This window comes from Uloborus diversus, chromosome 4 (assembly GCF_026930045.1).
Source record: "Uloborus diversus isolate 005 chromosome 4, Udiv.v.3.1, whole genome shotgun sequence".
Lineage (NCBI taxonomy): Eukaryota > Metazoa > Arthropoda > Arachnida > Araneae > Uloboridae > Uloborus > Uloborus diversus.
In genome coordinates this window covers 151,988,115-152,002,675 of record NC_072734.1, presented here as the reverse complement: position 1 = coordinate 152,002,675, position 14,561 = coordinate 151,988,115, and positions in this window count along the sequence as shown.

The following is a 14,561-nucleotide window of genomic DNA, read 5'->3' as shown; positions in this document are numbered from 1 at the left end:
AAAAAAATCAGGGAAATTTTGCGGCAGATTGCGGAAAAACCTCCAAAAAAGTAAACATTTCAAATCCCCTGATTACAGGAAAAGTCTCAAAACGAAAACAAGACTTTTGCCTGTTCATATTCGAGAAAAAAAATGACAACAGATCTCAATTGATTTTTTCACGCTATATATTTTAATAAAAGCATTGTTGCGAAAAGTTGAGATGAAGCACTGAATAATAATTTCAATGGAGGAAAGCCTTCGAAAAATAGGGATGTTGCATTCGGATGTTCCTAAGGGGGTCTTTTATATCTTTATGGATGGAAATCATTGTTAATTTCAATGCTAACTCAAGTGCTGTTATAATTTGCCAAACACTTGGCGATATATCGCAAAGCTTTTAGCCGCCAAGTTTTGTCGCCAACTTGGTGATTTTTTTTTCTTTTAAATTTTTAAATCTGGTTTTAATTCGACCAATGTTGGTGATATTTAGAGTTAACCACTGAATCACATTAAAATTGCCAATAATGGGGAAATAAATTTGTGTAAAACTTTTTTTACTTCGGTTCGCAAGAAACTAGGGGTGAAAGTATTTAATGTTTCCTTGCTTACTCGAAGGCGCTATTATCATTAAATTGGCGTAAAAGGAAGTCATGTGGTGCACACATCAGTTCGTTTTATTCCAATTTTTTTCTTTGTTTTCCAACAAACTCATTAAAAATTAGAACATGATGATCCTACACTGTTATAACCAGGGCTTCCAGAGGAGTGAATATATTCCCTCTAAGGTGAAAGCATAGTGCCTGAAGGTGCAATGCAAGATAGGAAATAGAGCAGAGGAGCCAAAACAGCATGCAATCACAGAAAGACATGCTGCCCATGCGCGTTTGCCTTAGACATACATTCAACCACTTCAATATGGCGGACAAATGATGATTGCGTTTATGTGTCTTTCACATTGAATGAAGTACACTATTGGATTAAAACACAACTTTTCTAGTATTAATCATCCGAAATTACAAGTAAGTACAGCTTTTGATCACTTTGTAGCTTTTAGAGCTTTCAAACATAGTTAAAATTGCATTTATTGCTTTTCAGTTACCGTTACTGTCTTTTAGTTTCATTTTACTTTACTATCGTGAAATTTCCATCAATCAAAACGCTACTAAAAATGTCTCTCATTATTTTCTTGAGTACTCGATAAGCAGCTTTTATTAATCACCAAAAAAAGAAGAAAAAAAAGAAAACACCGGCAAATAAGATTATTAATAATCAACTAGTGAGAACGTTAGTAAAAATTATTCTTGTGCTTCGTAGATTATAACAGAAAGCTCCTGAAAGAAAAATCTCTCGCAGTCTCACTCTTTCTTTTTTTTTTTTTGCTTTTTCATTCAAGTGTTAGAATCATTTCCTGTTAGCGGTTAATTTCTCGATAGCGTTAGAAATTTTTTTTGGTTTTTAACTATCGAAAAACTTCATGAGAACTTATTTCGTTACTCTTGATTAACGTTTATGAAACGATTTTGTTTTTCCGTAACTGTAATGTCCCAGAATATTTTTGGCTCTTCATGTAAATAATCGGGCCGTGGTAGCCTGATCGGTAAGGCATTGGACTCGGGACCGGAGGGCCTCGGGTTCGATCCTCGCTGGTCGAAGACCCACCGTCGTCATTAATGGGGACTGGGCGACGTTAAATATGCTCGTGGTCTCAATGTCCTCCAAGTGAAACGATACCTCTGGGGGTGCTAGTACTAGGTAGCTATTAGCTCCTGGACTAGTTCAAAATTCTCACTAACTGTTCGATCCGGTGATGGTGCAGCCATCTATCGGTATATAAAATAATAGAGGCAAGGCACTTAGTATGCAGTCCTCGACATAAATACAGTTGAAGTCAGTTGTGACTCTTGAATAGAATAGAATAGAATAGAATGTAAATAATCCATAAGTACAGCTGTGCTTCATTTTCGGAATGGTTCATTTTTAGTAAATGCATAATTTCTCACATTATTTAAATAATTACTCGTCTTTAAATTATAACGTATTTGTGACAGGTCTTTGGTACCAAGTAAAGGGGTAGATATTTATTGTTTTATTAATTTTTAGCATTACTTTTTGTAAAAAAAAAAAAACTCATTAGAACTCTGAATGTTTTCACATGATTTTAACGGCTCCAGAGTTATTATTAATATTATTTATTTTATGAATTTTTAAGAAAACGATAAAGATTTCACTGAACCGCAAAGTTTTTCATTTGTTTTTACCGCGCCCGTGGGTCAAAAGAAATTGAGAAACACTGAGATAGAGCACGATCAGATGAATTAAAGCAATGAGCACTTCTTAACTATGTTGAAAACTCTGAAATATGATCAAATGCTGTAATTACATGTTTTAATCATTTCCAGTACCAAGTTAATGTGAAAAATGTCCAAAGCGTAGAATATCATAAAAGAAAACAAAACTTAAAAAAAGAAAAAAAAAAAAATACACAACTGTATTCAAAAACGCACACAATACGGGGGAGGGGGAGGATGATCTATAGCAAGGGTGCCATTTCTCTCTTCAAAGGTTCCTTTTTTCACTCCGGCTGTCTATTTTTTTAAAAGGTGCTTGTTTTTCACCCTATTTAGAGGTGCGATTTCTGCTCCGTATCGGGTGCCGCTGGTGAACAGGCGTTTCTCCCCTGAAAGGTGCCGAATGCATCCTGTAGTTTTAACGGTGTAGTCAGTGATATTTTGAATTTTGACGTTTTTGCATCGGTGATACTTTTATACATCCAAATCCCTGTGAGAAACAAGCGAAGTTTGTGTCGATTTGTGCATAATTATAGGTCTATCACCTTCCTTATTTACTAGATCGCCTTTTTTTTTTTTTTACAAATTACAATAAAATATTTAATTTTGAGGTTTTCAGAACGACTGTGTTCCAAATTTACCTGTGCAACTTCACGTACGTCTTCTTCAAATAACCATAGGCATTTGTGAACATTTCAAACAAATCTCAACCTCATCTAGAACATTTTGCATCTCATCCACATAACGCGAAAAGATAAATAAATCTATCTCCGTGGTCCTAACGTTATAAGAGCCATGTCTACTATTGTCGAAAATTGTAATACTGAAGGGGAGGTACAGTCTCACAGACCGCCTCTAAAGAATGCAATGAAATTTGAACTAGATGCACTTGCCTAAAGATACTGATAAGCAAAGGAGTGTTCAAGATCAAAAAGCTATTGGGAAAATGGATTGAATGGAAAAACCATTCAATCGGACTGAAAATGAAATAAGGGTGATCGGATGAACTTTTTAGCGGTTTGTGAGATCGCACCTCCCCTGTTAAGGGGGAATGATGGTCGTATCACAATAAGTCTTTGGTTGTAAGAGTCAAAAACGTCAAATTCGTAGGAAATGCAGAGGACAATAAATGCAATAAGGAAATCAAGATCTACACAATCTCAGGCTCTTCAGGGAGTTATGCGGAAGTTTCAATTGAAATTAATTTCCAATTGTAAACAAATAACGAAGTTTCACAAAAAAAACTTCTTTCTCGAACGCTAGATTAAAGCAACCCATATTTGTTTTATTTTCAACTGATTTTGAGGGGGACTCCTCCAAAACTGAGCGTCAACAATCTTGAGCTGCACTGTCTATGGATTCGTTTTATCGCGGACTCTGGGACTGTCAATTTCACAACCTAACAGTACATGTAAAAGATCTGCTACACAATTTGATATGAGTGGAATAATTAGCAATAGTTTCCTAGCGGCAATATTTCAGCAGATGTTTCATTACTATTAAACTAAGAGCCACAAGTATGATCCTACTGAGATGCATACGGCTGGCTAGCCACACGTTGCTACACCTTTTTTGTTAGTTTATTTTTCAGGTTAACTTAAGTTTTGCATTCTTGTGAATTAGTTTCAAATCATAAGTTAACACTTCTCTGTACTGTAAGAAAATTTCGAAGCTCAACGTTTTATTCCTAGTTGCCATTCCGGAGTTTCAGGGTTTCGAAAAATTTTCTGAATTACTACAGGATGAATGAATGCAGGCTTCTTACAGTTGCGAAAAGTATTTTTTTGCTACCAGTATGAAGATATGCTCATCTTTATTAGAAGCTTTGCTTTCAGCTCGGTTATGTCCTTTATAACTAGCCTCCAAACGTGAGTGAAGTGAAGTCTCTGGATACCGTAGTTTTGCAAGAACTGCAGGCAACTAAACTGTTAAGTATTTGCTTGCAATTGTACCTTAGCTTCGGCTTGAATTGCTAAAATGCTCTTGGGATTTTTGCAGGAAATCAGGATTGTGCCATGCAATATTTTTTCCTTGAAAGTTCCTGATGTTTTCCACAAACTTAACTGGATTTTATTTGAAAGGTTTCTAAATTCCTTAGAAAGGTTCCAGGTTAATTTCAGGAACGTTTCTAACTTTTATCGGGAAATTTTTCTGTAGCTTTCCAGGTATACTGTTAAAACTACGGGTTGAATAAGACATTTTTAAAGATGAAACGTTGTACCACCAGAGGCACCACCTTAAGGGTGCCATTTAGCCACCTATGGCTATTTTAAGAGCACTAGGGCAGCCAATTGGCACCCTTAGAGGTGTCTAAGGTTGCCTTACGGATCGAACTGGCACCTTTAAGAGTACCATTGAGGTGCCATAGGGAATCAAATGATGCTCGAAAGGAGCTGCCGCTGATGCTACAACATTTAGCCCTTAAAAAGTGCCCTATGCATCCTGCAGTTTTAGCAGTGTATTTTAATAGTAGAAATTAGGCACATTAGCCGCCCATTCTTTTCTATGAACGTACTCGATTTTTTTATGAAATTGGGTCATTTCTGATCTCGTCTAACAGTATCTGATAGCAGTTGCATATCGTATTATTTTCTTATTCGGTTTCTGGAAGCCATAAAAGTTGTTGCTTCTCCAAAAATTCGATTTTTAGATTTTGAAAAGAGTATACATGGACGTTCCAGGTGTTTCATTCTTTCACAAGTTCTCTTATTGGATATCTGAAGATATTCTAAAAGTGTTCAGCATTATTTTCCTATCCTCTACAGCTCTACAATCATTACATTTCTTTCATCCCACAAGTATTTTAAATAGAATAGCATTAGAACAAAGACGGAATCTGAATTAACTTAGTTTTTAAATTACTGTTTATAATCCCATGGATTTAGGATTCGTCAATCAAATTTTTTTTTTCTACTTTAATGTTTTCTTTTCCCTTTTGTTACCTTCCATTTCATTTGATGTGATTTCATTTTACGAAGCACATTCTTTGAGGATCATTAAACTGCACTTAAGAAAATTGCAACGCTTCATAATACGTTATTTACACGAGTAAAGTAATTGAGGATAGACTTTTTTTTTTAAATCGCGTGTCAATGAAATGAAGTGAAAAGATGAATATTAAAAAGAAATATTTAATGCTTTTAAATTTTTTTTAATTTTCTGAACGTATTTTTTATTAAGAATTCTGGATTCATTCCTTTTGTGTTTTGAACTTATTTTAGCATTTTGGGCTGCTGGAAATTATTTTAACATATGTTACTGAAAACTAGATAATTTTATTTTTTATTTCAATATATTTAAGGAATTAATTTACTTTTAGCATGCATGCTAACATTAAACACGTACATCGCTGGAAATAGCTCACCCCGTTTGAGGTTTCAACCCTTTTGCGTCTTACAACGTCTATTAAGATTTCTCAAAAGTAATTTATGAAATTAAAATTTGCAATAAAAATCTATTTCCTTTTGTTTAAATATTAAAACTTTCATTTTTAGCGCAAATTCCATTTTTGCCCTCACTGTATTTTTAAACTCTATTCTCCTCGTACTAGACACTCTGCAGTAGCATGAAGCGCAAAATTGATTTTGTTGGAAAACTAAAGGTGTTTGACAGCTAATTATCCAACTAGATTAATTTAAACACTTAAGAATCAAGCAACGTTTCTCTAAGCATTGAGAAATTTTATAGTTATATTTACCTAGCCTTTCATTACTCTTTTCAATTTTCCATATTTGTATACAGATAAGGTACTTGAAATTGGAGAGAAAGCAAGCATTTAAAAGTTGTAGTTAGATTGACTACTATTTGCTCAAAACACAATCAATACTTGTTTACTGCAAACATGGCAAATTACTCGTTTCAGAGCATTAAATTGTGGTTTTATGTGATGAGAAACTGGTGACTCGTTATTTAAACCGTAAATAGTGTTATAGTTCCTTTTTGAAAATCAAGTTCTCATATTTTTATCACAATACATTTGGAAAACTATCGTAACATATAAAACCGTAATTTATTTTTACTTTGATATAAAATCTTTCAACTTACATAACAGAAAGCTACCAAACGTTCAAATTTAGATACTCCAATGCAAAATGATTTTCCGGCATTTGAACATACATTCACTATGTATATATTCAAGTAACTATATTGTATGTAACTGAAATCGTTACACATTGCTTGCGTCGGTTTCGAAATTACATAGTTATATTATATGTGTATCAATATTATGTAATAGTTTTGATATCGATAACCATTATATTTTTCGCGCAGCCTATTTATTGCTCAAGAAATAAATGCGATGAAATAGAAAGCGAAATCTGAAGCCATAAGCTATTTTTTTTAAAGCTGAAAACATTTCACTGTATATCAAAAAAAACGAATTTTGTTTTCGTATCAACATACGTTTTGAGAAATGTGTGTCGTATTTCAATGCAGAATATACGAAATTTTTTATTTCTCAGCACTTTTCATTTCCATGTGAGCTGCGAAAACGTATATTTACTAACATGACAGCATGCAAAAAAATAATAGCACTGACTTATTTCATGTTATATTAGATTCGATAAAAGCTAAAGATTTGTGTAAAATTAAGAAGTAAAATTAAAAAAAAAAATATTTTATATTCATGTCTTCTAAGCTTGGAGTTTAATGTCAGTAATCCTATGATATTTTATAAACTTGGAGTTTAATGTCAGTAATCCTATAATATTTTATAAACTTGGATTTTAATGTCAGTAATCCTATGATATTTTACTGATTTAATTTGCAGTAGTATATACGTTTTCCTTTATTTGATTATTTTTGATTAACTAAATTTACTGTCAAGGGTTTCAGAAGAAAAGTAATCTAAGTGTTTTCTTGAAGAAAAACTCTAGATAGTATTGAATAGTTAAATATTAATAATTGAATCAACCATTGAAAGGAAATTATTAATCTACTCAGAAAATCACTTGTTATGGTACGACGAGGGAAAATTGTTTTCACACTTGAAAGAAGCAATCGCTTAATTGGTGATATTTTGATGTTTAAAATTTTAACCCTAACTCCAGTCGATTAATCCAAAGCTCCAGTGAGTAGATTGATTGACTACTTTTTGTTGACCACTTTATAATTTCTTCATTCTCCTAAAATGAGTCTTCCCAGTAAAACAGTTGAATTAAATCATTTCCCTGCATGTCAAATATTACCAAAAAATATTATCGAATTATCATGTTGTGGCGCAAGTTTCATTGCTGATGACGTCAGACTTGCTCGATCAGTAAATTCGCTATTATATATATGAGGATATGCATTTTCCTGACAGCCCGTCTATGATCAGAGACTGCAGCTACGTCCTTGTTGTGGATTCATCAGTCTGGAATAGTCAATTACCGAGCTAGTGGCAGATGTTCTCTTATTGAAGCAGAGATTATCAACAAACCATTTGCTAAAATAAATTTAATTACACAACTTGACTTGATTCTCTTAACGCCTTGTGGCGCATGAGGCCGCAAACCCGGGCATTCCATCCCGAAGGTTCGATGCCTCTCCCTAACACTCCCCCATTTTGGCCAACCAAAGACATTTCTTTCTTGCATGGAAATCTGACGCCAGGTTAGTTTTGGACACCCGCGCTTCCTCTCGCCATCAGGGGTCCATGTGAGAGCACTCCTTGTTGGGTCACATAACTTACTGCATAATTTTAAGTTCAAAGTTATCCTTCCATTTAAGGCGGATTTGAATTATATAAGATGTTTACAGAAGATTAATTAATGAAAGTAGTGCAATTTTGAAACTTAAAACGAAAATTTCTAACTTATAAAGCACTCCCCAAGTTTAGTTTACAAGGTCTCACGATTTCTATTATTCATTAAATTATACAGAATACGACTTGTACTGTTTCTACGTCTAATCAGCATTTAGGAATGCGCTTTCAAACAATAGAGAAACCTAAATTGGATCAACTTTTAGAAACGACTAGGGGGTTCCTCTCCCTCCTCGTTTTGTTGGCCAATCCCCGCCTACTATCCATGTGGTTGAAAAAAAAAGGGGGGAGGAAACAAAAATAACACTTGTTCATTTTTTCTATTACGTTTTTTTTTCTTTTTTCTTTTTTTGAATATTATATTAACGAATTAAAAAATGCGGTAATATACAAAAGCGGATCCAGCTTTTGGTTTCGAGCGGGTCATTTCCGGAATAGGGAGAGGGTCATAGATGTTTTTTTTTTCATAATATTTTTTCGAAATGTATATGCCCTCAAAAAGCAGCTTTATGGCACGTTTGGTCACCTAAGCCCCCGTCACTACCCCCTCCCGACCCAGATACGCGCCTAGTACTATGTGTGTAAAACATAATTCAAATTATGATTTCCTAGAAATTAAGCGAGTTTTATTGACCTGTAGAAAATATTACGCTATGATTCTTACAACTAATGGCTAAATATTTAAACTCCGCGAATCATGAATATTAACGTTTGAAACTGAAATTTGGTATGAAACATTAAGCTGTTTTTTAATTGATGTGGTTAATGATTGAAAAAAAAAGGAAATATATATTTTTTATGGTTTTACTTGTAATGGCGTATTTAGCTCAACAACATGGGGAGGAGGGAGTCTAGGAGGGAGATCAATCGTTTCACCCTAATCTTGGAAACTATATTTGTGTATTTGGGCATGTATTATGCTGTTTTTCCGCATAAAATGCTTTGACTAATTACACCCCACCCCCATGGAAAATTCTGAAACGATGGGTCAAGAGGAGGCACTTAAATAAAGTTTCTTAAATAAAGTTTTTTCGTGGTGTATGGGGGTGTGGTCGTGTGTAAAGACATACATTTGCAAAACGATGTAATTGGAGCCAGTGAAAAAGGAAAGTACATTTTTACTACATTACTTTGTACGAGTATCACTTTCATAGCAGTATTGCAGTACTAACCCAACTTAACACCAATAACTGTCACTATTTAGTAAGCTCCAAAAGATGAAATATACTCTTTCAAAATGAGTCACAAAGAAACAAGAGCAAAACTCATCGATAAGTTTAGAAATTAATGCAACCGTCAACTAATCAAGTTTTTTTTTTTTTTTTTTTTTTGAGTTTTCTATTTTTTCCTTTATTTTAAATATTTTATATTTTAGAAGGGAGCAGCTACCCTCTCGTTCACCCTCTGGATATCTACATGTCTGCTTCAAGTATTTTTTAGTTTTTAAACGAAAGATTTGCAGCAATCCAGTAAGTAAAAACTTGTAACAAACACATTTCTTCCCGTTTCCATTCTTTTTGGAATACATTGTATGGAAGGAACATAGTGTTGTCAACTCATCTGAGACAAAACACTTATTTTTAAAAAAAATAAAGAAAAAAAAAACAAGTTGCTCATTCACTTATTTACGTTATGGGTCTACCACAGTGGTGCCCAATAGGGTGGAGTGAAAAAAAATGAATTTTCGAATTTCAAAACGCCTGGGGTCTCAAAAGTTGCATTTTAGCATCAAAAGGTCACTCTTAAAATCTTAGTTTCCTAGGATTATGTCTTTAGGTTCAAAAATCGCCCCAAAAATGTCCAAAAATGCAAAAAATGTGTAGTAAAAATGCTTCGAGGTGTAAATGTAAACTCTAGGTAACAATAATACCTTTTAGAAGTTTAAGTTCAATAGAGTAATTTCTTTAACTTTTCCAAAAGTCACAAAACAAACCAAAAATCGACTTTTTTCTTCCATTTTCACACGATTTCGTAAAACCAAAATAGGTTTGTGCACTCAATGTAAATATTTTAAACACAGAATCTATTTAATTTATTATTTAGATAAAATATAATGTTACATTTAAGAAAGTTTGCTATATGTCACTACTGTATTTTTTTATATAATAGTGGTCCTATTAAGAAGCACCCAACAAGAACAAATATTTTTTTTTTACATGTGAAACTTTTTCGATCATAAATAATAAAATTCTGTAAATCCATTGTACCGAATTTTCTTTTATACGAGTCGAATAAACTCGACTGAACTTGCAAACAAGGCCACCTTCTTTTTAAGGTAGAGCGAAAAAAAATAATTTTCGATTTTTTTTTTTCTCAAGTGAAAAAGCATCATATTACAAATTCTATAGAATATCATTATACTCTGATAAAAGAACCCGGCTCAAAATACACAGCGCATAAAACAGTTCCACGCAGAACAACTGAAATGATACAGTACTACATTATTAATTTCTTAACATCGAATGAGCAGCCATTTGACAACTTGGTTGTTTCTGGTTGCAACGGATCCAACACCACTACTGGTGTGACAGGAGGTGTCATTCGTCGTCTAGAGTTAAAATTAACAACCTCATGCAGTGGTTGATTTTCTCTGCTGTGTGCAAAGGAACTTCCATTGATTGATCCCTTGATGAAGACATAAAAATGCATATTTGAACGAAACAACAAAATGACCAGCTAGTTTTTTAGTACTTATCTGAAAAACTATCGAAACGAGCGAAAATCTACCACGCAGTGGCGTACTGGGCCGCCGGGATACCGGGAAAATTCCCGGTGCGCCGGTGCCTTACTGCGCCGACGCCTGCTTTTTTTTTTTTTTTTTTTTTTTTATGAATTTTGTATCGGATATTGCGGCGCCTGGTACCATAAGATTAATCATATGAGATGAACAAATAAGACGACTTAACATCATAAAACTACGTATACCATCCCTTTTTAAAATCAACACATAGCTTCATAAAATCACATAGCTTCTTTCCTAGATTCATCACTGATATAACTGATCATAATTAACAGACAAAAATGAATAAAACTGGTATGCCTTCATTGCATAGCCCTTTATTTTTATTCATGATTCAGAAGCGCTGCGAAATTTTTCAACAGTTCATACTTCTCTAATAGTGAGGAAAATGAAAATTTCGTGGCGCCGGCGCCCCCATGAAGACTTTACGGCACTCTAATTTACCCTCCCCCCCCCAGCAGACTGGGAAACAAAATTAGAGGTAGGAGCCATTAATTTTCAAATAAGAGATTTTTTTTTCGTTAGAAACATTTTCTTTTAAATAATTATTAAATGTAGCGCATGCTTACACAAAATTGTTGTACGCGCGTATTATACTTCTCATTTTCAACTTATCACACTTAATAGCGTTAAATTTGGGTTTTTCATAGGATCAGATTATCCTTTTAATCATTTCATTTGACACTTTTCACACTTCCACATACCTTTCCCTTTCAGGTGCTGCTACTTTTTTTTAAAGGCGGCAAATGTCACTACTACTCGGTAAATTTTATTTTAAATTCAAAACGTGATCAGGAGCGTGACTAGGAGGAGCAGGGGGACACCAACCCCCTCCCTACGGGCGCGAAATTGAAGATATGATTAAAAATATTTCTCCCAACTTTAAATGAAAAAGAAAAAAATCAATCAAAAATCAATTTTATCGACTAAAATCAGCGGCAACCACCGTTGGGATACGAGAAACATAACTCGCCGCCTTACCCCAGCATTATTAAAGATCGCCAAAATTTCCATTTAAAGTACTTCAATTTTGAAAATGTTCAGGGGATAACACCTAGATGAACCACATCATAAAAGATCGTTTAAAATTTAGCATATTGGATTTCAATTTCAGAAACTTACTAGAGGAGCCACCCTAACTTCAGCGAAATTATAATTCCCGAAATTGTAATAAATTGTCTACAATTTCGTTTTAGCTCTTCAATTTCGAAAACTTTCCAGAAGAGAGTCCCCGATCACCATCCCGTCCTCTAAAGTTATCAAAGACAGCATACAGTTATGCCATTTAAGACTTCAAATGCGAAAAATTTCCACAGAAAAGTTTTGAAACGCATGCCTTTCTCTAGAGTCAGCAAAAATGGCATACAAATACGATGTTTGAACTTTAAATTTCGAAAGCTTTCCGGGGACGAACCACCGCATTCACTTTATTAAAGATGATCTAATAAACCTCAATTTCGAAACTTTTTCGAAGAAGCGCTCAAGCCGTCGCCAACATCCACCAGTTTTTCAGAAATGGAGCCGCCAATTTCTGAAAATGATTAAAAACAGCAAAAGAAAAAGAAAAAAGCAGAAAACCTTCGTAATCTTTAAGAATTGAAGTAGTAATAATCAATGAACTAAAGGAATAAAAGTGATAAAAAGTATTTTTTCTGCCAAATTTAAAAAGAAAATGATATCTTTGCATATTATTGAGAAACATCCAAGATCCTGCATTATAATTTACCTAACTGAAGTCCGCTGAAATGTACGTTTCAAACATTTTTGATCGGAAAAAAAATAGCGTATCGTTACAAACCTATTACGAGATTTAGTTCAATAAAAAATGAATAGATAAATAACATAATAGCATTATGTAGGTCGCTGTAATATGTTTTAAAAAGAAAACGAGTTAAAATAAAATACCAAAACAAGTATAAAAAAAGTAGTGAACGAGATTTAAATAATGTAATGAATTAATAATAAGTTCTCAGTGTTTGAATGTTTTAAAGTGAAGCTAAATCAAAACTTTATCCCGAGTTTTAGGAGGCATGATGTTTAAATTAAAATAAAGTGGGGGGGGGGGGGAGACTCTAGAGTCATCACTCCAAAATGTGAAAAGTTTTCTCTTTGGAGCCGCAAGCTCTTGTATTTCAAATAAATAAAAATATCAGGCTGGAAATTTAAAATTTCATTTTCGAAAAACTAAAGCACTCAATGAGTTTAGAAAAGAAAACTGGGGGATCGCGTTCCATTACATTTTTACCAATAATGAAAACAAATACGTAATACGTAAAAAGAGAGAAGAAAGCGGAAGAGTGGGAAGTCCTCGAACCTTATATCACTTCGTTTTTGGTCGCCAAAGGTAGCCGAGAAGAGTGTTTTTTAAATTTTGATTTTGAAAGAATTCCGAGGAAGAGTTCCCTAACCACATCGCCTACAGTCACCAAAGACGGCCTAAAATTACTTATTTAGGTCTTCGATTCCAAAAAACTTCCAGGAGAGCGCCACACTCAAATATTCGAGAAACGCAACCACCCCATCATCCAAAGTCGTTTAAAATTTCGGTTTTAGGACTTAAATTTCTAAAAATTCTAGGAGTCCCTGAACCTCCCCCCCCCTAATATCACCATAGATAGTCGTTTTTAGGGCTTAAATTTCAAAATATTCCAGAGGTTCCCGAACCTCCCTTCCCTTCTAATATCCTCAAAGACGGTCTAAAAATATGGTCGTTTTTAGGGCTTCAATTCTGAAAAGATTTCCGAGAGGAGCTCCCGAAAAGCCTAATACATCGTCGAAAATAGTCTGCAATTTTTTCTCGGAACTTCAATTTTAGAAAATTTCCGAAGGAAAGCCTCCGAACCTCTCTGCCCACTAATATTACCAATGCTCGTCTAAAAACTGTGTTTTAGGAGCTGACCTTCAAACCTTTCTTGGGGTAACGATCCTATCACTCGCTCTAAAATCATTAAAGACCGTCTAAAATTTTGTTTAAGGGTTTGAATTTCGAAAGGGTTCGGGGGAGAGCTCTCGGGAACTCCTCTCCCTTACATCATTGAAAGTCAACTGAAATAAAGTTTTTAGAGCTTCAAATTCGGAAAAAATGCCCGTCCTCTTAACATTATCAAAGATGACCTACAATCGTGCTTTTAAGATTTCACCTGCGAAAAATTGCCGTTCCTTCTGACTTTACCAAAGATAGCCTACAGTCGCGTTTTTATGACAAAAAACGCGTTACGTCCGAAAAATTCCCGAGAGTGGGCCCCCGAAACTATCCTCCCCTAATATCACCGGAAATAGTCTAATTGCCTTTTTATCGCTTCAATTTCGGGGAAGAGCCAACCACCCTTTCTAAAATAATTGGATATAATCCACAATTTCGTTTTTAAATTTTCAATTTCGAAATAAGTCTGGGAGCATCATTGAACCTATTCAGCCCCTATCATTATCAAAGATAATCTAGAGATAATCTTTAGATATCGCAGTTTTAGAATAATCTTTAGAGATCGTCTAAAACTGCGTTTTAGGGGCTACAATCTCAAAAAATTTGCCGGGGAGGGCGCCGGACCCCCCCCCCACCCCCCCCTTTATTAAGATGGTTGTAGATAACAATTGAACTTTACCTTTTCAATCCCGAAAAATAGACAAAGGAGCGCTCTCTATCCTCTTCTCCTTCAAAAAACTCCTCTTTTTACTCGTTTCTTATTTATAAAAAAAAAAAAAAAAAAAAAACTCGGCCAAAGTTTAATTTTTAGAAGTTATAACTTCGAAGCCTCCCCAAGGACGTAGCCAAGGGGTGGGTCCATGGGGTCCGGCCCCCCCCCCCCTT